The 26872-nt window shown below is 39.4% G+C and overlaps 1 long non-coding RNA gene across 1 annotated transcript; it reads left to right on the top strand.

Moving 5' to 3' along the window:
- On the top strand, positions 1 to 26568 carry LOC124163651. Its single transcript, XR_006865819.1, has 3 exons — positions 1 to 1193; positions 6214 to 6251; positions 26382 to 26568. It is a non-coding gene; the product is annotated as an uncharacterized LOC124163651 (long non-coding RNA).
- The last annotated feature ends 304 nt before the right edge of the window (positions 26569 to 26872 follow it).

Here is a 26872-nt window from a genome sequence, read left to right on the forward strand (position 1 = left end):
CCGAGGGAGATGCATTCGCGATGACGAGCGACCCTCCGCCGCCGTAATACCTGAAGCCACTCGCCGGCCGGCCGTTGGACGCGCCCGCATGATAACCGATTCCTCTGCCGCTGCCGCATTATTTTTTACTTATCCTCTCGAGTCAGTGACTCTGCTACGTAGAGTGTTTTCCCCGCCGTCTTACTTCTCCGGAACGTGGTTTTTTTTTTAAGATTACCGCACTGTGAGTTTTCGCCGCTTCGCGTATTGTTGTCGGCCAACAGTGACCGTGGCATCTCTATGCAGCACTGCCAGCTCCTTTCTTCTGACCGTCACTCTTATCTATCGCCTCGTACACTAAATATTGCGAGACAACCACTACTCTGTGTTACTGTCTCGTCAAAGTGTCTCCTTCCATACTACGTCACTTTGCACCTAAGCTTCCCATTTTCCCCTAAACTGGAATGAAGAGTGGATCTGGAAAAATAGGACTGATATCGACTTAGTGGGGAGAGTTTATGACAGCTGTCATCTCGAAGTATGTGCGTTAGAATATTTCCCGTGGTGAATGACTCATATTAATATTTGTGTCTTTGGGTGTTGTGCCAACTTCTCTATGTCTCGCAGACAATCGTGTGAGACGGAATTCGGTAGTATTGTGGTTTTCAAAGACATCCTAGTAAGGCAAGGAATGCCATTCAACATTCTTCCTCGCTAATGTTACCGGCGTGTGTTTTAACCTACTGCGGCAAGTCGCGGGCCTTGTAGTGGAGGGCGCTGGGGACTGCAGCCAGGGTCTTTTGAAGCCACGACACTCCAGCTGCGACTGCGAACCTTTATTTTATTTTTTACGAGCCGGTGAAAAAGTTAAGTAGAGCTACAGAAAACTGCGATTTTGGCCTAAAATCGTCGTGATTTAAGCTTTTGTTTAACGACATATACTCCTGTGCTGCGATTAGTGACTTAGCAGGCAAAGTTAGGAATTTATCCCTTAAAGTGACAATGGACGAAATGAACACCAATTGCAGAGATCTGTGCAAGTGATTGAAATGATGAAGCAGTTGATTCACCAAGTGCTGTCACAACCTTATATATCTCGTCTCGTCTTTGAATTTCCAGCCCTCCCTCCGGCCTGAAGCAGTCCTACATTTCGACATACATCATCTCCAAGTGGTTCGGGACATTTTGTATAGTCTGTCAACTCCGTTACTCTGGTAAGTCACATTTATTTTCATTTTGTCGTTTAAGTAATCATGTTATTCCATTTATTCGTCTGTATTTAGTTTCTTGAAGCGCTTTAAAAGTTCTTACTGAGTGTAGATATTTGTAATTTTGTAAGAGATAACCTCGATCTCTGGATCAACGTTTTTAAACGAATCAGACAGACTGTCGACAAGTTGAATGTGTAGAATTCCATGGCTAATAATAATTGAGGCGGCTGTGGTAACTTTCCTCACTTTTTTAATCTTACACGACCGGTTTCAATGCTTACGCATCATTCTCGAGAGCTGTTTTTAAATGAAACTGGTGAAAGACAAAGAGAGGAGATTGAAAAATAGTATATCAGCAACATTTTTTGTAACAAACTGTTACTAAGGTATTACCTTGGGGGTCGGATGCCAAAAGAATTTCAATTGGTTATTTTTTATTATTTTTTATATTGGTCGTATTATTTACTCAAATATTGGACCGGATTTGGTAAAATAAGTACATCTGGAGCGGGATTTGTACAGTCCGCCTTGTTTAAGTACGTACTCTCAATAATCCATGCATATGGATTTAAATTAACCGTTATAATTTTCCCTGAAACCATGTGCTGACAGTATTTTTATATGACGGGGTGCGAAGCCAAGGGGTACAAGTGATTTATTTCTTGTCGAAGTTTGGTAAAGTTAATTTTTAAAAGAAATGCACTAAAACTTGGATGCCAAGGGATTCGAGTGAGTGTATATTCTGGGCTGGCATCGAGTAGAAAATCAAATACACTACTAAATATATAGTTCAACTCATTTGTTTTCTTTGCGTGATATCTGCTCATAACTCTGTTTAAAAAAGAAATCATTTGTTCCCCTTGGCTTCTCACCCACTCCTATACTAAGTATTTTTGTTGAAAGTTATTCATCTCACTTGTTGAGAGATGGCCAGAACGATGGTTAGGATCACCAAGCTCTCTTCTCGAATTGTTTGAATGTCCAGTACGCAGTAATTACATAATACTTTAGAGATGAATAATGAATTTGTACAAGAAATATTAACGGATAGGTTCACTCGAATTTAATGTAAAATGATGATAGCTGTATCGTAAGTTTCATGGCAGGGGGATACTGAACGGAGAGGGGAAGTTAAAAACCGTGTTCGGGGTGAGATTGTGGGGTAAGCGAGAGACAGAATGGGAACTTGGAAAATGGAAAAAATGAATGGGTCTTACCCCGAATGGAAGAAGAAAGTCATAGTTGGGAGGGAAGACAGGGGGAAGACAGGTTTCTGCAAAACACTCCACCTTAACTGGTAGAATACTTAGATTAAATTCGCAAAAAAGTTATCATACCGCCAATTTATCTCATCTGCTAAAATATGAAAAGCAATCAGTGCTTTGAAATGTGAGGGTATTGCGGACCTCCGTCACGGAAATTCAAGCAGTAAGAAGGCTTGCACTTAATTACCGATTTTCTTTTCGCTCTATTGTATGCCCTATATTTGTACAAAAACAATTGTTTACTTCGTATTATAAATGATTAAGCAAGGTCAAAACTTATCATGACTCATGAAAGTCAATCAGGAACAGTTCAGTTGGCATAGCCTACCCTGTCTAACGCTTGCTGTAGAAGACTCACCAATGTAAATGCAGTACCAAGCATCATTCGTGTGAATCATAAATATTCTAGTACAGTGGCGGAAAAAATTAACGCAAAGCTCGTTGGCGTCTGAGAGCGGCCAGTTCAGGAACTACTTGTCTACCAAAATTTTGCCCTCGTAATGCTCTCATACAACCGGGAGTTTTAAAAGCAATATATCCCTTATACCGGGGAAATAATCATACCCGTCGCATTATCACAAGGCGCAAAAGATCCAGCTACGAATTCTTCGCCATATTCTCCGAAGTATGCTTCGCCCTCGACTCACCTACAATGGAATCCACTCTCGTCGGGACATAGTGGACACAGCCGACATATTGGGCATTGAGACTGCCCTAACATCCAATCGTTCGGGTGGTCTAGTGGGTAAAGGCTTCATGCTTCGAATCAGGGGTTCCACGGATCGAGCCCCAGTGACGGATGACTTGATGCTGCTCACAAACACACTGTAAATATTTTTCTGATCTTAAAACTTCGCAATATCTATCAATAGGTCCATAGGACGTTGCATGGCTATTGAATTCTTACGCGCTTATTTATTTGTTGAAATTCAACCACCATATTGCATAACCATTTGGGCAGTTGACTGTGGAGTGAATTTTGACTACCATTTCCGCGTCGTCCAGCACCGCTTCAAGGCCCCTAACCATTTGCTGCATGTGCAATGTGTCACGGCTTGCTACTCCTCCCTCATTTCAAGGGAAAATTCCTCGGAAGTTCTGCAGAGCTGAGCGAAGGAAGAACATCAAGCCGCCCAAACTCAATAGTTCTCAATCGGGTAATTTTTGGCGTCTGCGCATGTATTTCATCAGAAACATCCAATCCAATTCAGTCGTCTTTTTAATTATACCTTCGCTTACGACTTACCCCACCATATGCTGCTTCCCACCCACACTCTGCCTTTTATTCCTGTTCAATATCACGGCTTCCACATTTACCTCACTGCCAGCGAAATAAACCCCATTCCCCTTTCTTCCAGAAAAATCTAAATTTACATCGCAGATTATTTTCTTATCTTCCGTTTGTATAGGTCAATGCCTGCGATGAGAATCTATAGGGCATTTTAAGCATCCGCTGTAAGGACGGTAGAGAAAGCAATTGCGTTATGTGTGTGCTTGAGCGATTTATCGTGATGAAACGATTTAACTCTCTTTCTTTTGCTGGAACATGTAGACGTATATTCGTCGCTTATTGAACGGCACAGATAAGGTCGCCTTGTCCGAGAAATAGCCTCCCATTGAGCCAATCCTCTTACGCTTTCAATCTGTCTTAGACCTCCAAGAACTCCGCGATATGATCTAATGAAGTCGTTGCCTTTGTTCTCGGGTGAAGCTTGAGGTACAAATGGCGTAATTAAGTGGCGATGGAATTAATTGTGGGTAATTACGTTTCGTTTTCACGCACATTTGGTCGTTCGTAGCGGTTATGGGTGATTTTTTTACTCTTCGTAGGTGTATCATAGATTTTTATCGAAGACAAGAAGTGATATATTTATGGCTGCTCATCTTATTTGCCTCATTCTAAGCGTTGCAAAGGGGACCTACGTGTGGTACATTTCTTGTGGGAAATGCAGAAAACAATGATTTTCTCCCTATTTTCCCCGGAATAATTTTTCGTTTCCGTCCAGTCCTACAAATCCACGGGATTTTTGTTGCATTAGATGAATTGCATTTGTTGCAGGGTGAAGCTCCTGGTAGATTATTAGACCCACACATACCTGGAACATCCCTTATGTCTTCTTTTTGATGTCGTATTTTTTAGCTTGGCTTTTATGTCCTGCACCTAAAATTCTTTTTCTCTCCTATTCGCCTGCTTAATATAGACTTCTCCCGTTTCCTCGCATATGACGTTCATTTCGGTTCTAAAAACATAGGTCCGAAATCGAGCATATTTTTCAGGACGCTGACGTGGTCATGGGGACAGACAGTTGGCTTACGGAAGATATTAGCGAAAGCGAAGTTTTTCCTCCAGAGTATAAAATTTACAGATGCGATCTACGCAATAGAACAGGTAGCGGAGTTTTTATAGCAGTTAAATTACATTTACACAGCGCCACCCACGAAATAATTGACAACGAAATAGAAAGCGTATGGTGTACAATTAAACAACGAAACAAAAGGAGTTTTCATATTTGCTCTTTTTATAGACCGCCGAACTCCGAAGTCGATATTATGTACCTTCTAGAAAATCAAATATCCGCATTTACTCAGGGAGATAGTAAAAGTGTAATAGTAATCGGGGGAGATTTTAATCTTCCATCCATAAACTGGGATACTTACACTGTAAAACCGAATTCAAGGAATAGTGAAATCAGCGAGGTATTACTCAACATACTTGCAAATCAATCTCCCGCCCAAGAAGTTGACAAGCCTACGAGACGAAATAAGATATTAGACCTTATAGCAGTAAGCCATCCTAAGTTGATAAAACAACTCGATATTATTGACGGTATAAGCGATCACAGAGTGATATTTGCAACGTTAAAAATTGGTGTAGCGTCAGCCGTATAACCTGGACGCAATATTTATTTATTTGATAAATGCAACTTAACAAAATTTGGCGAGATTCTTAATGACTCCTGCAAAAAATTTGTAGTTACATCGAAGGACCAAAGCACAGACGTAACATGGAAACACTTCTTAGAAATTCTGCGCCAAGGAATCAACGAACATATTCCGCAAAAATTGAAATGTGATAATAAGGAACCTCGCTGGTACAACAACGACGTGAGAAGGGAACTTAGGAAACAGAGAAAACTATACAACTTGTACAGAAAGTCCATTACGACACGTAATAAATTGAAGGAACCTGAAGCTTAAGAAAGTTACGCTGCACAACTCTCAGTAACCAAGAACGACCTGCAATCTGAACAATTTTTTTTGTCGACCTCGGGGGCATTGGAGTAAAATTCTCACGTGTCAAATCTAAGGACAAAGGTCCGAATCTTGGCTGCGTAAATTGCCAGTTTTCCACGTCATACGAGTATGTGATCGTCCATTGTTATAAGTTGCCAACTATCCCGATGTGAAGGACTTATTATGATGTTTTGGGGGATATGTGTATAAATGAAGCAATAAAACCAGTGAAGCTTTAATCTGGGTTTTCATCTGTAACCTACGCGATCAGACAACCAGTAGCCCGAGTACATGGTTGAAAGAGGCTATTTTTTGTTTTCTTACGAAGTGGGAAGTTTGATAAATGATGAAGTTATAGGCGTAAAGCAGTGAGTGATGGGATTAAAATTATCATACACACTTCAATCTTTTAACTAAATACCTCATTTCTAGTTATTGGCTCTTCCGTAAAACAATAATTTTACGTTTACAAGAAGAGGGCTATTATATTTTATTTTCTAATTTTAAATGTAATTTTATTTCAGGTCGGCCCAATGAATGCATCGATCTGGTGAAGGAATAGGTGAGTCGCTTTTTTCTCTCATGAAACCCTTAAAATAAGTCAAGCCAAGCGAAGAAGGTTCTCTGATTGATCGTTAATTTTATTTTTACCTCACCACTTCACGCCAGATATATTTATGGCATATTTTACTTTTTTAAACATTTAATTGGCTTTCCAACATCGGCAACTGTATATTGATATCTCCTCAAGCAGTAAAAATAGTAAAAATTATATTGCAGGAATAGAAAGATCAGCAACTTTGCAATTTCCTCATAGTAATTTATTGAGACCGACCATGCTTTGGTCACAGAGTAACATTATCAACTCTGTAAAATCATCCACCTTGATATGTTCCACCTAATGGAAACAGCAAAGTTGTTGATCCTTCTATTCCTGCGATTATGGATTTCCAACAAGTTACGCCCGTGACTATTAATTATGAAAATTATATTATTACATGGTACAAAATATAATTTTTCTACCGTAGTTCAACATGAAGGCGGATCCGTGGTTGGATTGAAAATTATGGAACGTTATTTCTTCTTTATTTATGTGTTGTGATTCGGTCTCTCAGTCTAGCTCATGAGCATCTAGTGATTATCAATTAGGAGCCTAATGGTGGCGCTATGCGGTGATACTGGTTGTACGGTAGAAAAAACGTTTGTTGAAAATGAACCGAAAATCGCCATGAAACAAGATTATTTCGCGTAGTCACGCCTAGTGTGTTTGATTATATGCTTTCATTAACTGCACCAATTCAGCAAACTATGAGGGGAAGAGGGTAGTTTCCTTTATCAAAGAAAACGAAAGGCATTGATTGCGAATCGGTATCCACCATTAGTGTATTCATAGTATACAAATTATTTGGTTTTAGAAATCCCAGTTTAGACGAATGGCAACGGTAAATTTTAACCTCATTTGAAAAAGGCCAGATTGGCGATTAACCGCGATTGAGGCGATTCCAATCTACGTGACGTCACTGGGACCTAGTATCTATACGAGTAGATAGGAGTTCCGCACATCAAATATCTCTCTAATAGTCTGAAACTTATCTTTGCCTCTGTTTTTCCTCATTTCTGTCGCTTCATCAAATCGAATAACCCGCAGTGTTATTTTGAATTAATTCCTCCCCATTATACTGTTGAAAATTAGACGCCCGTCTAGTTTACTCCAAAGTTGTGAAATATTTTCATTTTGTACTTGTAAAAACGATAACTATTAGCAATCCCAGGTCCTTATCTATTTGTGAGTATCCTTCTTCATTCTTGAAAGCTTGCAAAACTATATGCTTTACAATTGTGGTCCATTTTCTAACAACATCAAAAATATTAGGACGCAAAATTATCAACAGAGCAGAAGAAAGAATAAAAATTTCGCACGGCGCACAGGATATGACGCAAAATATTACGCCTTCGAGTTCTACCCTTTTTAGTGGCATGAGGTTTTGTTTACCACTCCTCTTTCAGATTGCGTGAACAGATTGAACAGTTGTTAACTTGAAACTAGAACAGTTGTCTTAAGTAATTTGAAAATAAAACTTTTTTCTTTTCATTAAACTTTACTAACTACGAAATTACCGGATTACTGCATCTTTTTCATACTCCCCGAATTGACTCATAAAACTTAAATTTAGTTTCATAAAATTAGGTAGCATCATTTTTTAAGTCCCAGTTTATGATTTGTTAATCTTCCTCGCAGATTTTTGTAATTAACAATCTGGTAATAGGGTGGTTTCTATTATTTTTTCATTGCCTTAATCAAAAGACTATTACTCCTGGAGTACTTATTTCACGCATTTAGATTTTTAAATTGCAATATCTATTTTTCGCGATGAAATAAACCGAAAAAATATTCAAGCGCGCGAACACGTGACGGCTTAGTATGAATGCTGGGATAAAGCCCTTGTGACGTCATTCTGGTTCCCTCTGCCGCCGTGTGAGGTGACCTTGGAGCGAGGGTGTGTGCTTCGCTCCGATGCAGACTTCTAGCAGATAGCTGAGTACCCTGCTAGCAGGTAACGCTTGGCTTAAATAAGGATCATTATTCCCCTATCAAAGGAAGGAAACTTTCCGAACTTGGGTATTTTTAACACTAGAACTACCGATGGAGTCATTTTGACTCCTCGCGATTTTTATTTCTCTGCCGTGACTAAACTTTTCCGAATTCCGGCCTGAAATTTCGTGACTTTTATTCATTTTTGACACGAAATAAAACTTTGCGATCAAAATAGTTCTATAAAGTAAAATAGTACTCATTTTTTAAAATTTACCTTCGACTACCAAAGGGAGTCATTTTGACTCCATATTGTATTTTGCTCGTATTTTCACCAAATAGTAATATTTGTTCAAGAGTTCATTTCTTCTTATGTTAATAATTAATTTAAATCAATCGATGGCTTAAATATATAATTATTTCGCTTTTAGGCCAATATTTGCGAGAATTTGAAGGCATTTCTAATTTTACGGGTCCGTGTATCGAACTACAAACCATATGAATGTCCTGATATAATTTTATCCTGCGATAAAGTGGAGAATATGGCATTCATATTGAGCATTTTCAATTCATGTGTTTAGAAGCCGTCGTGTCTTGCCCTCATCCCTTACCCCTCCCTTCTCCCCGCCTATCAGGCTCGCTACAGCTCCATACTGTATACGCAGTATTGCACTGCAGCGCTTTTATTTCACCCTTGACCTCGTGGAAGTTCATTTTCAAACCTGAAAAGGTACCTTTGTATCCTTCCATTGATATAAGGAAGAATGAAATAAAGTTATTGTCCTAGCATTGTCGGCACTGACAGCGCTGGCTGTCGCGCGCCGCACAGGAAAATCATGCGCTGTCCTTCGCATTAGTGAATCCAGTGAACTCTGGAGTGGACTGCAGAACTCTAGTGAAGTAAGGCTTTCATTTTTCCTGACTGGCAGTATGACCAGTAGAAGTAGGCTAAAGCGTTAAAAAGTCCTTTCTATGTTGCATTCTATACCGGAAGGTAAATCGGAATGCGGAAAGGAAGATCATTTCGTCTCTGACGAAGTCAAAGATTTTATTCCTCAAAACGTTTCTAGCTAGTCTGAAGATTCAGACATAATACGTGCAAAAGGCATGCAGTAATTTACATTTACTTTCCCTTTCATAAGGAGTTACAAAACAAAGATATTATCTACAATTATTTATCGATTCGTGTATACTGACTCACATGAAGTGATGTAAAATTGTAGAAGCACGCAAACAAAATTATGAAGATTTTACTCTTTTTGGTGGGGAGCTAGATGCATGTATAGCCATATTTTATGCCCGTTGAATATCAGGTACAAATGATCTCTCTATTGCAAGTATTTGGTCAAACGACTGGGGAATACCATTATCTAAAATGAACGACTGGGAAAAGGTTTGTAAAAATTTTGCATTATCTAAGATTTGATGAGAAATCTAATCGATTCCCGGCTCAAAACTGTCAATTATGCCATCTTTTCAATTGTAGGATAGATTCACAGATAATTACATTCCTTGTTACAAACCTGGTCCATACATCACGGTTGTTGAACAAATTCTCCCCAGTAAAATCAGGTGTATTTTACTCAGTACATTCCATCTAAGCCGGACAGATACGGCCATGAATATTGGCTACCTGTTAACAACGATAGCAAATATCTTGCAAATACCTTCCCTAATGATGGAAAAGATTATTCACTTCATGCAGATTGCCGTTTTATTAGTACTGAAACTAATGCAAACGTTTCTGAAAAAGGGTGAAATGTTACCGGAGATAATTACATTACCTCAGTCAAACTCGCCGAACAGCGAAAAAGCTAGGGTACTAGCATTATGGGAAAGGTAAATAATTCGAATAGAATTATCAAAAGAAATGAAATCACATTATTACCACAAGAACATATACTCAGCGATGGCCGATCCACTCGTTGTAAAATACTTCCGACTTAGCAGGTATCCATGGATAGTGTACAAGGAGACTACCTAAAACATTTCGCGCAAGACGCTTTTGAAAAAGCTCGATACAGAGTTGGCTGATACTCATATTAGATCTCGACAAAAGCGAAGCGTGTCCAATGCTGCATATTCTTCTGACGGGATTCTGCAAAAAAATATTTCCAGGCAATACCAAAGTGCAGAAAGAATCGCTCAGTTTGGAATTGTATGACCTGCCAAAAGTATTTCTGTGGGCAACTGTGGACAATGAACGACAATGCTTGAACTGTAAAGCACCTTAGCCAAATGCGTGGCTTATCAAATGCAGTTTTTTTGCTGTATTTAATTATCTTCCCAACTTCCATGTAGCCTAGGTAATATTTTTGATCATTCAAACATGATGATAAAATGTGTTTAAATGTCTATGTTTGCTGTTTTATCCAATTACTGTGTGAAAATCCTATTAAAACAACATAACATGTAGGAAAAAAGAATTTCAAAGCAATACCGTCGAAACTCGCATTTAAAAAAATATGATTTTTTGTTTAAATAACGTTTGAAATAATGCAATAATAAACAATTATGATAAACTAAAGCAATTTATGAATAAAAACATAGGTAAACTGGAAAAATAAACAATTATAAGGTAGGAGTCAAAATGACTCCATTTGGTAGTTCTAGGAGGGGTGTCAAGTCCGGTATTCCTAGTGTTAATGAGTGAATATTAAGAGATGTTTCCCTGAACTCTGTGCCTCATGCATGCATTGGTTATCTCAGACCATGTAAAACTCCTATCTACTCGTATAGAAACTAAGTCCCTGTGACGTCACGTGGAAAGGCATCGCATGGGCGCCAATCTGGCCTTTTTTGAATGAGAATGAAATTGACCGATATCATTCGTCTAAACTGGGATTTCTAAAACCAAATAATGTGGATTTTATGAATACATTAATGGACATGGTGGGTAACGAATCGCAATCAATACCTTTCGTTTTCTTTGATGGAGGAAACTACCCTATTATTTAAAGCAAACTGTCCTTTAATTCTTTTAGTGATAGATGGATAAGGGCATACATGGGGAAGGTTTTAAACTGAAAAATGTAGAGGGATGTATGGCATTTGGCCTTTTTCTATTTCGGAGGCAGACCGATAAATCTTTTCTCAGAACGTATCCGATGTCATTCCTCGGAGAATTGAAATCGCCTTGAAGGGAGAACGGAGGTGACGCCTCTGATGGCGACTCGCCTATTTATAGATTAATCACGAATCATTCTGGATGGGATTGCTTGCTTGAGTTTACTCGGACCACTCCCATCCCGCCTCGATTCCCTTTGTCGCCGTATTTTGTCTTCGTATTTGATTCTTTGCGAAGAAAACAGATGTATGAATAATGTGTTGGTATGTTAGAGCGTAGGTTTCCGCGGCGATGGTCTGATCTCTGCATTTCTCTAGGGTTTTCTTCCGCGTCAGGTTGTTGGTTGATTGACAACAGTTTCGCTGGCTGTCCTGCCAGCGTCTTCAGGTCGAATGTGTCGGCTGTTGGTTTCTGCCTCGCTTATATACTGTAGGCTGGATGGGAGCTGCACTGTGATTGGCTGTCTGACTGGGTGCTTCTCTCTGATTGGCTGTCTCTTTGATGACTGTTTTCCATGCGCTGTGAAGGAAGTATCCGTCTTCTCTATTGAAATTCAAAGGTGTTTTTTGAATTTCTATCGCTTCCCTGATTTGTCTAGGGAAGTAGCGGCACTCCTTAACTAAAAGTTTCTTCTCCTCAAATTTTGTGTCGTGGCCAGGTTCCGACCATACATGTTCGGCGATGGCAGAGAGCTGAAACTGCTTGTTATTGGTCGCCCTTTGATGTTCTTTAATCCTCACATGCATGGAGCGGCAAGTTTCCCCTATGTAGGATTTTCCGCAAGAGCAGGGCACCTTGTATACCCCCTCATACAGTTCTTGGTCGTCAAGGAAGCTATCCTCACACTATCCCTTTCATTGCTGGAACGTCAGAGAGGATCGCCAGAATATTAAAAAAGCATGACGTGGTCACCAGATACAACTGTGTGACCAAGATAAGAGACTTCCTCCCCGGGCCCAAGGATATCATTCCCCAAGAACTGTATGATAAAATGGCTGATGGATGAGGAAGACTTTTTTTTCCCGTTATGACTTATCTTTCGCAGCCCTCTAATGAAATTATCTTCATGAATTGCGAAATTGGGTTTGACAATGAGTTAACCCCATTATGATAGAATAGCGGAGCTATAAATAATAGTTTTTCGGTTGTAATCTATCTTTCCATTTCGTAAACCTAATTCTTTTAATGAAGTGAGAATTCAAATCTGATGGAACGATTCCACTGTCCTAATTTGGGCGGTTTCTTTTAGGCTATGGAGATACTGTATGACTAAAAGGCATTAAATTTGTTTCGCGACGAATCAGACTGAATGATGATGAATAAAATAACTGAGATTTCGTGATTAAATTATATTTTTTAACGTAAGCGTATCGTAACTATATTTTCCTTCACCACTTTTGGAATATCGTTTCATGTTCTTACAATTTTAAAGTTGGAGAAAAATCTCTCATGGAAAAAATAGCGGTAATTTAGAATTACTAAAACCCCCTTTCAAATTTTCTCCATAGTACTCATTCGTTTTTGTAAGTGATCTCTCAAAAGTAAGAAAGTACGCTAACATTCCTTACATCTAATTTTTTTGTTATAAATTTAATGTCAAACATTCTATGATGTCTAGGAACTCCATTTCTGGATTAGGAGAAGGATTGGGTTCAGCAAATATTTTCCTTTTTAACATATGTGTAGTTAATGGGCTCTTTACATATCCGATCGAATTCACAGTTATACCCCTCTGACTCCGCTCATATTTGTTCCATTAAAATCTTCTTATCTTCCGTTCAACGAAGTTGATGGTGTAGTTACCACAGTTTCCCGCGATCAGTAATTTTTCTGGTCTATCATTTGTTTTCTAAGGTTAGAAATTAAATACTAATTTCATTCCACTGCTGTTCCGAAATTCTTGCAATTCATTCGGTTTACCGATTTAAAAATGATTCCAACGTTTTTTTTTGTGCTGATACCAGTACTTGTACAATGTTTGTTTGTAATTGTGTTTGTCGCAAATGATGGTGATGTTTAAGACATAAACCACATTTGTTTGCTACAGTATGTTTTGTCGCAATCTGAAGAATTTCCTCTGAGCACAGTTTGACCGAAGAAATGTTATTGAAGTATCATCGGTTTCAATGTCTCGACCACGCTCCTACATTACCATGCTGGTAATAAAGAATTTGTTGATTGAAAAATGTCCGTACCACATAATGAAAGCAATTCCTTGTATAGTGCGCACTTAAGTATCTTTATATAACGTCAATATTTAGTGCTATTATTATAAATAAAAGACACTGTTACTTCCACAGTATATTTATTTTAATCTATTTTTTTACCGGTTTCGGCTGTTACACCATTACCAAGTACAGAAAATGTTTTATGTACTTTTTAATAGCGTAACAGCCAAAATCGGTCGAAATTATAAAAAAATATATCGTGGAAGTAACAAAGTGTGTTTTATGCATAATATGGAGCCCTTCCACCACGTGCAACCTCCAAGTTTGCATTTATTTTACTGGAGTATTTAATTCTTGATGGTTCGAAATGTAGCGTGTAAGCGTCAACTAATATGAATTATGCAGGATCGTTAATGGCCTCATGAGTTCGAAAGAGCTCTTCTCCCGATGAGTCGTGTGCTGTGTAATTAGAAAAATAATGTAGTTTTCTAAACGATCAACAAGTGGTAATTTAACATGATTCAACTTGTATTTCGCTCCATATGTTCAGTCACCAGTGAATAGGAACAATGAATGCTATTTAAATGCTCCACTTGCATATCCTAGTGAACAAGAGTGTAGGAGTTGATTTCATTCTTTAAAACTGTGCAACCGTAAACAGCTGGGAGCTATCAAGCAAAAGAACTACAGGAAAAACTGTTTCTTTTTTTGCCTCTATTTCCTTGAGGTATCTTACCATGCCCTTTTGGATTGACCCACGTGTAATGAATAATGAAGAAGGCAGTCTATTTGGGGAAATAGTATTTTTTTATTCCTTTTATCCTTTTAAAAGCTCTCGGTCCTTACATTAGCAACTTGACTGGACGTTGTAAATGGAGACTTCATCCCCTTTGAAAAATGTATACCGACGTATAAAGGATACGCCAATTAAGACTTCTCCTACGCGTTTGTTTGCACTGAATAACACGGGAAAAATTCAGCTAATTGGAATTGTTTGCTTAAAAAATATTTTACTTTCATTTACCTCCCGACCAAAACCTGTTACTTAACTTAGTATTATATAAAATGTGTATATTCAGAAAGTTAAGGGGAAAATTGATGATTTCGAGTCAGATAAGTTAATTTTAAAATGTCCAAATATCTGATGCATTAACTTCATCATGAATATAGAATTCATATCAGACAGTTTCTAGCTTTCATGGCTTACCGTTAGTGCATACCATTGTGCTCTTATTTTAAAATATCTAACAGTAGGAATTTTCTGAATGGAATATTTTTGCTCACCAGCCCCTGGTATCTTGTCATGCATTTCCATTTTAATAATATGTTGGGATTCAAAGGCGAATGTTTTTTGAAATACCTATTTAATGAAGAAATATATCTATACTTCACGTTATTACTTCAAACCCAGGATCACCGAGCTACGTAGGTATATTTTAGTCAATCTACATGTTTCACATTTGTCAAATTGTCCTACTCCGGCGTTCACAACTTGTAGGAATCTATGTTATCAGGAGGAAACACCTTATTTGTCAATTCTGTCTCTTGTGAATAAATTTTTCGCAATTCAATTTATCCAATCCATCAATCAGTTCTTTTATGTAATCTCTCTCTGCTTTCGCAACTTCTAGTCTCTTTTAGCCACTGAAGGCGAATAGGTCGGCAAAATCTCATAGAAGATGGCCGAGGATTCGCCCATAATATCTCACCTGAAATATAAAAAGGGGAGTCGGAGTTTCGAGGTCGCGCTGAGCCGAGCCGGGCCGCGAAACGCGATCGAAAATTGGAATTTTTTCTCAGGGTCGCAAACTTTTTCCACAGATTTTTGCAGAATACTTTATAATTATTTTTACTTAATACCCTGACAAAAAATCATGATATACATTTTTCTAAAACCAGAGATAATGACTCCTTTATGTTAACTTTTGCCTAACAAAATGTCCGCCATTTTATGACCTAATGACCAATACTGCTTTCAAAATATCTTCGATATAGAACCTTAGGGAATCCACAAAAGTGTTTTTTGCTTGAAAAAGGCAAATTTGAGGAATTTAGGTGCAAACAACTTCAACCATCACACGCAATCGATATTACCGGGGTCCGCCACGTGGAGCCGGACCGCGACGCGCGGTCGAAAATTCGAATTTATCTCAGGGCCGCAAACTTTTTCCCAAACCTTTTGCAGACAAACGTTTAAATATGTTTTCTTAGTATTATTGCGAAATATCTCGACATACATATTTCTTATAAAAAAGATAATGACTGCTTTAAGTGAAATTTTGCTTGAAAAAAGCTTCCGCCATTTTGATACATTACAGCACACAAATATCAACAAAAATGTCTGAAACTTATGCAAAGTACTGGCAAGAAACTATAATGACAGATGAACATGTTTAAAATTTCATGAAAATCCATCCTCTGCTCTACCATCTGCGTAACTTTTTACATTTTCGAAGAAAAATGATAAATGGCAAGTTTTTCGAAATTTCGTCATGTTTAAGCCTCCGTAACTCCATAACGGCTGAGACTAAATAAAAATGAGTTTCTATTTCAAAATCAGCAACTATTTCCCCGTATTTGCGCCAAATTTCAATTGTCTACCTCAAAAAAAGCCATTTCGGACTTTTGTCCGGCGTTTTTCGATTTCCGACCACTGTGCGCCGCCGCGATAGGAGCCCGACGACGCCTCCTGGGAGGGGATAGGAAAGGAAGGGAGGGGACGAGGAATCCCGCACCGTCACAAGGCGGGCGGGTCCTACCATCAGCGAAACCAAGCATAAGCTATTAATGTTCTAACGACCTTGGGGGATTATTCTATGAGGAAGAATAATCCAACGATCAAATCGTTAGATTGTACTCGAGACACAATGGTAACTAAACCCTTGGGCCGGGTTCGCGGGATACACTCCTGAGGCGAGGACTATAAGCGATTAGCTTTTTTCCTCTGCCCCCAGAAGGGGAAGGACGAGAGGGAACAAGAAAAGGAGGCGCCGCCGCGATAGGAGCCCGACGACGCCTCCAAGGAAAGGACGGGGAAGGAAGGAAGGGACGAGGAATCCTGCACCGTCACAAAGGCGGGCAGGTCCTACCACTAACGAAACCAAGCAATACGCAATTAATATGCTACCAATTTTAGTAGATTTTCCTATAAGGAAGAAAAATCTATCGATCAAATCGGTAGATTGTACTCGAGACACAGTTGATTTGAATAAAATAAACAAAATAGCGAATCGTTTAGGGTATCAATCTCATTCGCTTGGTATTAGAACATTCTATCCCTCACGCCATTCTAACACTCTGCATCATACCTTGGCTGTTGCTCTTGTTGCGCTGCCTTTCCAATGCTAATATTCGTTCATGTTTGATTGATCGGTTGTCGTGTAAAAAAAGTTGGCAATGTATTTTCGCATCAATACCTGAAAACCTCAAGTGTGCGCATCTTTTATGTCATTTTTTATCATCAATATATTTTAGTGCTCGTAATTGGCGAATTTGGGATCATAACTTATAATTGTTTGTTTCTGTTAGATTGCTAAATATTTTTATTCACTGACATTTCACAAGGATTTCCAGAAATATTTATTCTTAAGACAGAGCCATGAAATTGATGAGGTACATTTTTCACAATTTCATTAAAATGCACAGCAATAAGCATATCAACCGTATAATGTTTATTTCGATGACCGTTTCCGAATGTTGAATTTATTGCCCGTGAAACACTGATATAAGATTGTCATTGCTCCAATAATGTTTTTTCGTTGCTAATTACTGTGTTAATGAATACTCAGCCACTGACGAAATCTAATGATGTTTTTCTGTCATAAAATTTGAGCGCAACTGTTTGCGTAACGACTCATGATTTTTCCCACTCTCCACAAATATGGTGTTTTCACAACTTAGTCTCCAGATGATAAAAAATAAATGCTTTTCATCGGAAGAACTCACCTCTGACCGTATTACATCGTCTGTTTGGCGTAATGTACCAACGCGTAGGGAAAAAGGTAGGATACATGAACAGTTCCATTTTTCTAACCATACATATTTATTTCATATCAATACCATCCTCGCACTGGTTGTACTGAATCAACTTAAGCCTTAACCGGTGACGTGCGGTCTTACCCCCCATTAGTGTATTCATAAAAAACAAATTATTTGGTTTTAGAAATACCGGTTTAGACAAATGGCAATGGTCAATTTAATCCTCATTTGAAAAAGGCCAGATTGGCGCCCATGCGATGCCACTCCATGTGACGTCACAGGGACCTTATTTCTACACGAGAGGATAGGAGTTTCACGTCGTCTGGAGTTACCAATGCATGCATGAGGCACAGAGCTCAGGAAAACATGTCTTAATAATCTCCTATAAAAACTGGCTGGTCGGAAAGTTTCTTCGTTTGATAAGATATTAATAATCCTTATTTAACCCTTTCACTGCTCTGGACGTACCTAGTACGTCCGCACGGCAGACTGCTGTGGACGTACTTTTTCTTCGTCCCTGCCATGCGGTCAGCACTTTCGCCGAAGCACTCCGAAGGGTTGCTAATCCGGGACCCGGAATCCTCGACCAGCTCACTCACGTAAAACCGTCTCCTCGACCCTACCAGCGGGGGGCCTCCCTCCCGAAAAGTGACCGCTCTGACTGCAATTTGAAAATCAATCGATTAATCCGATCATCAAAAAATGATTGTTTTCATCGCACTTCTGCCAATCAAGCAATCAATCACGTCTTTGAACCGTGTTTCTGCAATGAAAAATAACGATTTTGTTAACTTTGCTAAAATAGCCATTTTCCCGTTGTCCGCACCCACGCAGACGGTCCTGCGTGGGTGAGCTGGTCGAGGATTGGGTCGCGGATTAGCGACCCTTCGGAGGGTGTACACACCCATCCTGGAAGTACCTGCTCCATGGGCCCACGAAACGCATTTTAACATTTTCGCCGCATGTGAGGAGTAGGTTTTCGGAGATTGAACAGCAGCGAAAGGGTTAAGCCAAGCGCTACCAGCTAGCATGGTACTCAGTAACCTGGTAGCATGGTACTCAGCTACCTGCTATCATCCTGCGTCGTATCAGCACTCAAGAGCCTCGCCCCAAGGTCACCTCACTTGCGGCAGCGAGAAGCAGAACGACGTCGCGTGGAGCTTTTCCCAGCATTCATACTTACCCGTCGCGTTTTCGTGCGCTTGGAAATTTTCACTTTTCATTTAATAGCAAAAAATAGAAAGCGTGAAATACGTACTCCAGGAGTAATAATCTTTCGATTTAGGCAATAAAAAATAATAGGAAACCACCCTATTGAACAAAGGATTGCTCGACTGAAAGGAGAAGGTGATTATTTTATGAATAACTTCACAGAGCTGATAAGGCCCTATTGATGAATCAATAAATTCACAGAGGAATGTAAGTCATACGTTAGTTTATTCAGTCTGACCAAGTAATACATTGTTCCACCTTATTGTTAAGTGCAACACAGTTGCAGCCACAATTGGAAAAGAGAGGTTTTTTGTAAAAGACAACACTCGTGTAAACTGAGATTAGTGCCGGACTTTTTTACGTCTATTTTTTGTATAAATGATCTCCTTAATCTAAATGTAAAATTAGTTTTTCCGTGATAGCTTTAGTTTTTGAGACAAAAAAATCGGCGTTTTACGTTACCAGAGTTAAGGGCGCCTATAAGATACAAAACAAATCTACAATGAGTTTATTATTTTTTATATTTTCCAGTAGAATGGAAGAAATACATTTTCCATTAAGATGTCGGGAGCGCGTATTTACAACTGCACTTGTAAAAAATAGCATCCTGTAAAAGAGTAAGTAGCCACTTCTGAAGCCTCGTTCCCGATATTTTGAAGAAGGACTTCGGCATAATTATATCTCGGAAGGTTGGAACAATAATCTGCCATCATTTGCGTACTTCATAGCCATTTGTAGCAGTCTTGCATAGTTTTTATATCCTAATTAAATTTATCACTTTATTCTTCACTCGTATTTGCAAAATTCTGTAAAATGCAGTTCATGAAGCTATGCTAATAGTGAATCTTAATACTCATATTGCCTGTCAGGCTTCCAATATTTTTTATCATCACGCGTACAAACCTTATGTAATAATTGCCTCTGTAACATAAAATTGTGTACAGTATCATCAGACGATCTTCAAGCATTTTTCTCAGCCTCATTCATTAACTTCACGAACTCTATCTAGCTGTCAAATTTGTGGGCCATCAAAAATCCCAGTATTAAGTTTCTCAGAACTAATTTGTGGCATTTTCCCATATTTATCCAGAGCCTTCAACAGCTGCTCCTAAAGGACTTCTTTCTTGAGCAGTGGAGGCAAAGTTATTTTTTGCGGTTTAACCAGATAATTGCTTAGTATGGTTTCTCTACCACAAAATGCTTTATTTCTCATGCCACTCTTTTCTCGACCAGAGGCTATCTCTGTCCTTGCTATCCCAAGCACGTCATAAATTAGGACATTTTGTACGGCTCTTAGTAGTCGAAAGAGAAAGATTTGCAATTTGAATCCACAGAAGTTATCCGTCGATGTTTTTGATAAATCTTCACTGCCACAGCAATGGTACGTATTCTCCTTTCATTTTTGTTGATGTGAAAATAAAACTGAGAAAACTTGTAGACAGTATTAATCACGACTCATTGCAAACTCGGCTTAGAACTGTAAATGAATAGATTGCCATTATCGGAAATGCAGTCGGGAAATTTCATTTTCTTCGGGATTTTCTTAACATCACTCACTCACTCACTCACATCACTTTCATAACTCACAGAGTGGAAGACTCTTGAGAACAGTAGGGAAGCAAATAATTTTCTCCTGTAAGATAAAAAGCAATATCTGTTCCATGTTCTAATATATTCCTATAATTTTACCGAAAGATATGTAATTCAGATGCTGTGTCAGGAAGGTCAAGGTCTCGGGCGAGGGCATTTATGAACCGGTGGTTTTCTGCATCGATGTGACATCTGGATGCAATAAGTGAACGATTTATTTTTTAATTATTAATTTATAGGTTCCTTTGTTTAATAAAAGGAGTATTTTAGGTTCTATGAAACTGTAGAATTTCATTCCGAATCATATTTTAGTGTTTTTTTCTTCCTACAAGGCAGTTAAGTTTTGATATCTGAATGTATAACGAAGTTTGAAATCTATGCTTGGCCCCCTTTCGAACTTCTTCACAAGATTATGTGCCTCCGCAAAATCATTATTAGCTGGCCGCACTCTTCCGTTGTTTCCCTTCCCATCTTTCTTTACCGACGAATATTCCTTCCCCGTAGCCACATGGTGTGGATCAGCTGGCAGTTGGAATTCCGATCCTCCCAACCCGCCTAATGCTACTATCGGCCAATCTAAACCATGACAGTCAGGTCGTATTGGACGGAAACATTTAATTTTAGCGTGCAAAGGAATCTTAAGAATTTGAGTTTAATCAGAAGCGTATTTCACAAGTTCTAAGTTATCCCGACCCTAGGTTTTCTTTAGGGAAATTGAGTTTAACACTAGGAATACCGGACTTGACACCCCCCCTAGAACTACCGAATGGAGTCATTTTGACTCCTGCCTTATAATTGTTTATTTTTGCTGTTTATGTCTGTTTTTATTGATAGATTGCATTAGTTTATCATTTTTGTTAATAATTGCAATATTTCAGACGTCGTTTTAACAAAAAAATATATTTTTTCAAAATGCGAAATTCGACAGTGTTGCTTTGAAATTCTTTTTTCTTACATGTTATGTTGTTTTAATAGAATTATAATGGAGGAATTGGATAAAATAGCAAACGTACACTTTTCAACACATTTTATCATATTGTTTGAATGATCGAAAATATTACTTAGGCTACATGGTAGTTGGGAAGATAATTAACTGAAGCAAAAAAATGCAGTTGATACGCCACGCATTTGTCTAAGGTGCTTTAGAGTTCAAGCATTGTCGTTAATTTTCATTGCCCACACAAAGACTTTTGGCAGGTCTTACAATTCCCAACTGATAGATTATTTTTGCACTTTGGTTTTGCCTGGAAATAATTTTTTTGCAGAAACCCATCAGAAGAATCTGCGGCATTGGACACGCAACGCTTTTATCTATATCTAACATGAGGATCAGCCAACTCTGTAACGAGCTTTTTCTAAAACGTCTTGCGTGAAATGTTTTAGGTAGTCTCATTGTACACTATCCATGAATACCTGCTAAGTCGGGAGTATTTTCCAACGAGTAGATAGGCTATCACTGAGTAGACGTTCTTGTGGTATATTTGTGATTTCATCTCTTTTGGTTATTCTATTCTCTTTTATTTACCTTTCCCACAATGCTAGTACCCTGGATTTTTTGCTGTTCAGCGAGTTTGACTGAGGTAAAGTAATTATATACAGTAACATTTCGCCCTTTTTCAGAAATGGTTGCATTAGTTTCAGTACTGCTAAACGGCAATCTGCATTAAGTGAATTACCTTTTCCAACATAAGGGAAGGCATTTGCAAGATATTTGCTCTCCTTGTCAACAGGTAGCCAATATTTATGGCCGTATTTGTCCGGATTAGAAGGAATGTACAGAGTGAAATATACCTAATTGCACTGGGAAAAAGTTGTTCATCAACTATAATGTACGGACCAGGTTTGTAACAAGCAATGTAATTCTCTATGAATCTATCGTACACTATTGAAAAGAGGGCAAACTTGACAGTTTTGAGCCGCTGGAATCAATTAGATTTCTCATCAACTCTTAGACATTGCAAAATGTTAACAAACCTAGTCGTTCGTTGTAGAAAATGGTATTCCCCAGTCGTTTGACCAAATATTCTCAATAGAGTAATCATTTGTACCTGATATTCCTCGGGCATAAAATATGGCTATACATGCAACTAGCTCCACATCGGAAAGTGTAAAATCTTCGTAATTTTGCCTGCGTGGTTCCACAATTGTACATCGCTTTATGTGAGTCAGTATAAACGAATCGATAAATAATCGTATATAATACCTTTTTTTTGTAACTACCCATGAAAGGGAAAGTAAATGTAAATTACTGCTTATATTTCGCACGCGTTTTGTCTGAATCTTCAGACTCACTAGAAACGTTTTGAGGAATAAAATCCTCGACTTCGTCAAAGCCGAAATGATCTTTTGTTTCGCGTTCCGATTCACCTTCCGGTATAGAATGCAACATAGATAGGGCTTCTTCACGCTTTCGCCTACTTCTTCTAGCCATACTCCCAGTCAGGAAAAATGAAATCCTTGCTTCATAGGAGTTTTGCAGTCCACTCGAGAGTTCACTGGATTCACTAATGCAAAGGACAGCGCACGGTTTTCCTGTGCGGCACCCGGCAGCCAGCGCTGTCAGAGCCGAACGTGCTAGGACAGTAACTTTATTTCATTCTACTGATTTATTTTCCTGGTTCATCAGTATATCAATTTTTCTGGGGAATCGGTATATCAGAGGTACTTTTTCATATTTGAAAATCAACTTCCACGCAGTCAAGGCTGAAATAAAAGTGCTGCAGCGCAATGCACAGTATTTGCGGGCGGCAGCAAAGGTGGGCGGCGAGAAGGAGGGGAGGAGGGACAGACACAACGGATTCTAAACACATGGATTTGAAAATGCTATGAATCGCATATTCACCACTTTATCGCAAGGTAAAATAATACCAGGACATTCACATAGTTTGTAGATCCAAACACAGACCCGTAAAATAAGAAATGCTTTCAGTCTCGCAAATATGGGCCAAAAGGAAAATAATTGTATATTTAAACCTTTGATTGATTTATATTAATTAATATTGACATAAGAAGAGATAAAAACTTGTATAAATATTACTATTTGGTGAAAAGACAAGCAAAATACATTAGGGAGTCAAAATGACTCCCTTTGGTAGTTAAAGGTAAATTTTGAAAAACGTGCACTATTTTATTTTCTAGAATTATTTTAATCGCACAGCCTTATTTTGTGTCGAAAATGAATAAAAGTCACGGAATTTCAGGCCGGAATTCGGAAAATTTTAGACAGGGCAGAGAAATAAAAATGGCGAGGAGTCAAAATGACTCCATCGGTAGTTCTAGTGTTAATCTCTTTCCAACTTGAGTGTCATACATCAGTTTCTATCATCGCATTCGATATCCTTAAAATGAAAACATTAATTAAGAAATGAGATGATATAAATCTTTTCGTGTTAAGTGTGACAAAAGGACTGAAATAAGAATATTTTCGGAAGAATCTGTACACAAGGATGTGTGCCAATGATCAGTAACACATGTGTTCACATAAAGGCAGCCTTGTTTGAACATGTAGTATTTTTTTCAATTTTACATCCCAAAATAAATACAATTCCTAGAGTATGCCATAAATATTTTTAAATGGAAAATTTTAAAATTTAAAATTACTTTCGCTCATTTAATATTACATACATTATTCATAACTTTTATGAGCCTAATTTTACCTTGCGGTAAGCTACGGCTGCACTTTAGGAATATTTCTAAATCAGTTTCAAACGACTCTGACTCTATTTCAGCAAAATTATAACGCAAAGAATTCAGCCGGTAAAAAAATTTCATTCCACAATATAATTATGAAGCTCTGGAGTCTATGATTTTCGGTGATTTGTGCTCGTTTAAATATTTACAAACCAATCTGTGCTGTAAATTTGTTCCACTCAAGTGAATCAACAGTAATGAAAGTATATTTGTTTTATTTCTGCAGCAATGTATACATCTTCAGATTTCAGACTCAGTTAGTGATCGGCTTGCAATTTTGCTCATTTATGTAGATCATACGTGAGAATTAAACCAAGTATGGAAAACTATAAGGTATTGTGTCTTGGTACTGGATCGGATTCATATCTCAAGGGTAGTGGAATCATATGTGGACCTTATAACAGTAGACGTATGTGTGTTACATGTTCGCCTATTACTACAACACGATGCCCCGTGCCGCTTTTGTGTTGACAACACTTCTCTTCTTGTCATTGAGTTGTGCTTCAATGGAGCAGCCAGTGGTTACTATCATTGACCCGCAGGGCGCAATTACATGTAATGAGATACAACTGTTGGCGCCCGCGACATAACGAAGTTGGAGCACGTAGGATCGGCAAATGCTTGATTGCGTAACTTGCTCACCGCAGCCCATCCTCCTTATGCGATTACACTAGCGATTCGATTTCTTGGCCCCCCATTGCGTTCGAACGACGCTCTATCCTCTCGTATCACGTGACAGTGGAAACGAGACACCCAGGGGGGGCTCGCGGGTTGCACTTCTGCGGCAGGGACTGTAAGCGCGGGCTTTTTTCCTCTTCCCGCAGGAGGGCAAGTACTAGAAGGAACAAGGAAGGAGGAGCCGCCGCGATAGGAGCCCGACGACGCCTCCTGGGAGGGGATAGGGAAGGAAGGGAAGGGACGAGGAATCCCGCACCGTCACATAGGCGGCCGGGTCCTACCATCAGCGAAACCAAGCTTACGCAATTAATGTTCTAACGGCCTTGGAGGATTATTCTATGAGGAAGAAAAATCCAACGATCAAATCTTTAGATACCGTGACAGTCTTCCGGCGTGCTTTTGGGCCTACGCCTCGGCTGAGGGCCCAACGGCGCGGCGTCCCCACGGGAGCGCTGGGCCCTCATGCGGCCGGGAACCGCTTCCCCGCACCGCGCCGCGCATCGCCGGGAGTAGACAGTCGCAACCCCCTCACCCCACTCCCCTCCCCCTCCTATCTTCACCACTATTTCCCTCGCAGTTCGGCAGTTCACTCGACCGGCTCCCGCCGCGCGTTACTACTCACTCCACTCCTCCCACCAACCCTTTGAAGTCGAACTCGGACGTGTCTCCCGATCCCCCGCCGAGGGAGACGCATTCGCCGATGACGAGCGACCCTCCGCCGCCGTAGTACCTGATGCCACTCGCCGGCCGGGCGTCGGACGCGCCCGCTTGAAAACCGATTCCTCTGCCGCTGCCGCATTATTTTTGACTTATCCTCTCGAGTCAGTGACTCTGCTACGTAGAGTGTTTTCCCTCCCATCTGACTTCTCCGGGACGTGGTTTTTTTTATGATTACCGCACTGTGAGTTTTCGCCGCTTCGCGTATTGTTGTCGGCCAACAGTGACCGTGGCATCTCTATGCAGCACTGCCAGCTCCTTTCTTCTGACCGTCACTCTTATCTATCGCCTCGTGCACTAAATATTGCGAGACAACCACTACTCTGTGTTACTGTCTCGTCAAAGTGTCTCCTTCCATACTACGTCACTTTGCACCTAAGCTTCCCATTTTCCCCTAAACTGGAATGAAGAGTGGATCTGGAAAAATAGGACTGATATCGACTTAGTGGGGAGAGTTTATGACAGCTGTCATCTCGAAGTATGTGCGTTAGAATATTTCCCGTGGTGAATGACTCATATTAATATTTGTGTCTTTGGGTGTTGTGCCAACTTCTCTATGTCTCGCAGACAATCGTGTGAGACGGAATTCGGTAGTATTGTGGTTTTCAAAGACATCCTAGTAAGGCAAGGAATGCCATTCAACATTCTTCCTCGCTAATGTTACCGGCGTGTGTTTTAACCTACTGCGGCAAGTCGCGGGCCTTGTAGTGGAGGGCGCTGGGGACTGCAGCCAGGGTCTTTTGAAGCCACGACACTCCAGCTGCGACTGCGAACCTTTATTTTATTTTTTACGAGCCGGTGAAAAAGTTAAGTAGAGCTACAGAAAACTGCGATTTTGGCCTAAAATCGTCGTGATTTAAGCTTTTGTTTAACGACATATACTCCTGTGCTGCGATTAGTGACTTAGCAGGCAAAGTTAGGAATTTATCCCTTAAAGTGACAATGGACGAAATGAACACCAATTGCAGAGATCTGTGCAAGTGATTGAAATGATGAAGCAGTTGATTCACCAAGTGCTGTCACAACCTTATATATCTCGTCTCGTCTTTGAATTTCCAGCCCTCCCTCCGGCCTGAAGCAGTCCTACATTTCGACATACATCATCTCCAAGTGGTTCGGGACATTTTGTATAGTCTGTCAACTCCGTTACTCTGGTAAGTCACATTTATTTTCATTTTGTCGTTTAAGTAATCATGTTATTCCATTTATTCGTCTGTATTTAGTTTCTTGAAGCGCTTTAAAAGTTCTTACTGAGTGTAGATATTTGTAATTTTGTAAGAGATAACCTCGATCTCTGGATCAACGTTTTTAAACGAATCAGACAGACTGTCGACAAGTTGAATGTGTAGAATTCCATGGCTAATAATAATTGAGGCGGCTGTGGTAACTTTCCTCACTTTTTTAATCTTACACGACCGGTTTCAATGCTTACGCATCATTCTCGAGAGCTGTTTTTAAATGAAACTGGTGAAAGACAAAGAGAGGAGATTGAAAAATAGTATATCAGCAACATTTTTTGTAACAAACTGTTACTAAGGTATTACCTTGGG

Source organism: Ischnura elegans, chromosome 8 (genome assembly GCF_921293095.1).
Source record: "Ischnura elegans chromosome 8, ioIscEleg1.1, whole genome shotgun sequence".
NCBI classification, from domain to species: Eukaryota; Metazoa; Arthropoda; class Insecta; order Odonata; family Coenagrionidae; genus Ischnura; species Ischnura elegans.